We start from the raw sequence: 3,454 nt of genomic DNA on the forward strand, positions 1-3,454 counted from the left end.
TAATTTGTAAGGCTAATTCGTAAATCAGAAGTCAAAAAGATTTGTAAGTTATCCTTTGACAATAAATGCACCAACACCGCCCTTTCCTATTTGTACAATGACTTGCCATTTTTGGTGTTTGTTCCTCGCTAAATGGACTTGAACTGAGGTTGTAGTGCTGTCTACACCTAGAGGACGAAGCAGGCATCTTCGATCCATCTTGACATTTCTCACTTGTCCCTAAGTATTCTTGGAGTCAAATGGGATAGCTAGGGGTGAGAGGTTCCCGGTTCCTTACAGGTTCCGCTTGGAACCTAGTACTAACCCTCGGGTACAGGTTCCTCATTTTTTGGAACCTGGAACCTACCCGTCAGAACCAAGAACTTGGAACCTACCCTGTCACAAGTTCCGGGGTCAGTTCCAGGTTCCAACAGGTTCCAACAGATTCTTCTTCTTTTTTTAACTAAAAATTGGAAATGAATGCAGCAATAATAAACGAACTTGTCATTCATCACCCACGCGTTTCTATCAAATGATGTCGTGGGAAAATTGTGCATTCCCTGCTATCCTACTAACTTTATGTAGGTAGCACACCTGGGAAAACTTGTTTAAATCAGCAAAAGACTCATAGCTCATGCTTTGATGCAGCTTCTAATAAAGCGTCTTTAAGTTCCCAAAGATTTTCGCCAAAGTCAGCAAGCTTGTACTTGTCTTTGCGCCATTATCAACAAGCTTTAGATCATCCCTGGCATAAAAAATTCAGAAAACAAATATTTTAGCCTCGAAGGAGCAATATGTGAACTTACTTGGCAATGTGATTTCATTCACACTTTATAATTAATGGGATAACAAGTGATATTTTGTAGGTATGTGAGTGCATCCAGGGAATGTGCGGTGGGATAAACGTCATGATAGAAAAATAGGCAAGAGAAATCTGGTTCTTACAACATTAGCATCATCAAGCGGTGGAAGCTCTCTCGGTAAAATTGAGTCTCTTTGTTGCCGGATCTTAAAATTAAGAGAGAAAGGCACTGAATTTATGATCAAAATCCATATACCATTATATACTTCTTTTAGAAAAAGAGTAAATGACTGGATAAATCTTAGAAAGGGATAGACCTTAAATGGCATTCCCAAAACAAGCTTTGTAGCAAGAGAATGGTAGAAATTTTCCGAGGCCTGCACTAACAAATTCTTGATGAAGACCACTTCACCAAAACTTACAACATACTTGCATCCTCCCCCACCCAAAGATAGAGAGAGAGAAGAAAAGTACACCCAATTGAAAATGTTCTCAAATATTTTTGTTTTGTGAAAGTTGAAACAATACCTTCAGGCTGATTCAAGGAGACAAACATGAGAACGGAACCATCATGGTGGAGGACACCTCGTAATCCACCTCCTCGCCTAACTCCCATGTTAAGTATGGTTGTCGAAAATGGAACTATCTAAAATTTTATGGCCAATGTCATTTTCAAGTTGATGAGCAACCTCCTTTTGCATTGGCAATTAACCCGATCGTCATTTGGAAGTCAAAATAATTTCTGTGCTTTTCTCAAATGGTGCTTGATGGTAATTAGAAATAAAGATGGGGTGAATAAGAATCCCAAAATGGTTGACTAATGCAGAATGATACAATAAACTAAATTAAAAACCTACCACCCCCTTCTAGTTCTGAAGCTCTGCTGCTCTCATACCGAGATTTGCCAGCCTTCTATAGGGATCTATCTCTTCTTCAGGTGGTTTAATAAGAGAGACTCTGATTGTATCACCTAAATCATCCTGCATTAAAATGTTCCATGAACTTCAAGGTCTAATTAGGGTATAAGGAGCATTTCAAATATCACTAGCAATGGCCCGTTATGCGCAGTCGACCAAAAACAAAATGACTCCAATCATTCAAAAATATAAATGAAAACAGAATTTTGCAAAGCATTTTAAACCACCCAATCACTGAATTGCAGTGTGATACATCTAGATCAACGGGGTTCTAATCATGTTCGGGGACGGTTGCACTAAGCCAATAGGTGTAAAGGAGACCTGAAGAAGGGTTCCAATGCCAATTGCAGACTTCATGCGTGCATCTTCACCTTCTCTAACTTCAGTCGCGGGCTTCAGGGCATGGCGAAGGCAGAGCAGCGGCGTCGCGGGCTGCGGGCAAGGCGCGGAGAAGGCAGCAGTGGGCGGAGAAGGAGCAACGTCGGTGCGGGCTGCAGGCGAGGCGAGGCGCGGCGGGGATGCTACATAGTGGCATCGAGCAGAGGGCAAAGAGAGAACATTAGGCAGAGTGTCGTGAGACAGTGAGACTAAGTGTTGTGAGAGTAATTTGGGGCATAGCGAAGGCAGATCAGCGACGATCGCGGCTCAACCCATGGCCAAGGGGGAAAGAGCTCGGTTCGAGCAGAGGTGGTGACGGTTCGGAGCAACGACGGCCCGGACGGCCAAGCGAGCGGTGGCAAGAGGTGGTGACGGTGGCTTGGGGACAGCGGCGGTGCCTCACGGTGGCGTGGACGGCGAGACAGCTCGTCAGGCTCAACGGCGAGACGGCTCGTCGAATGAGTAGTGGGTGGTGGGGGTTCGATGGCCAAGAGATGGTGGTGAGTAGGGCGTGGGGCAACGGTGTGGTGGTGGGTGAAGCAGCAGCCGGGGGAGGAAGGAAGGAAGGAAGGAAGAAGAAGAAGAAGAAGAAGGAGGAGGAGGAGGAGGAGGAGGAGGAGGGGTTTCGGTCGAGAGAGGGGGAAAGAGGAGAGAGAGAGAGAGGAAAAGAAAAAGTTGGGGGCGGGGAAGTGACGTGAGGAGGAAAAAGGGGAGAAAAGAGAGAGAGAAAAAAAGAAAGGGAAAGGGGGAAGATTGAACAGAAGGGGGGAAATGACGTGGAGGGGATTAGGGGTTTTTTTTTTTTAAACTTAGCCGGTTTTGATTCCTATAGGAACCGGAACTGGAACCGGGAACCGCCAGTTCCTAGAAAAAGAGAACCGGGAACCAGAACCAGCCCCCTTAGAACCGGGAACCAAACCGGAACCTCCGGTTCGATTCTCCCGTTCTTGGTTCTACTCGGGAACCACGCTCACCCCTAGAGATAGCCTGCTGCTCCTCTCATGCTCTCTCTGCTTCATCCCATTTCTAGTGTCAATTCCATCTTACCATAATTCTTCTCAAGATAAAGGTACTTTGTTCCTCAAGATAAAGGTACTTGAGGAACAAAATTGCGAAGTCGCAAGAGAAGGAAAGAACTGGTGTCCAATTGATCATTCCCCATCACAATCACAACCTTTTCTCCAAATTGGGTTAAAAGTCGAGTTAGTAGTCACACCACAATCGGTCGATGATACGTTGAGAAAGATCAAGTGCGTTGATTTAAAGTCAAAATGAATCTTTAAGCTTATATGTTGGACATCCATGAAGTTGTCATTTGCAGTGTGATAGGAGTTTGCATGGGGTAATCTATCATGAGGCACAAGTGCTCAGAGAAGCA

Source organism: Eucalyptus grandis, chromosome 8 (genome assembly GCF_016545825.1).
Source record: "Eucalyptus grandis isolate ANBG69807.140 chromosome 8, ASM1654582v1, whole genome shotgun sequence".
Classification (NCBI taxonomy): domain Eukaryota; kingdom Viridiplantae; phylum Streptophyta; class Magnoliopsida; order Myrtales; family Myrtaceae; genus Eucalyptus; species Eucalyptus grandis.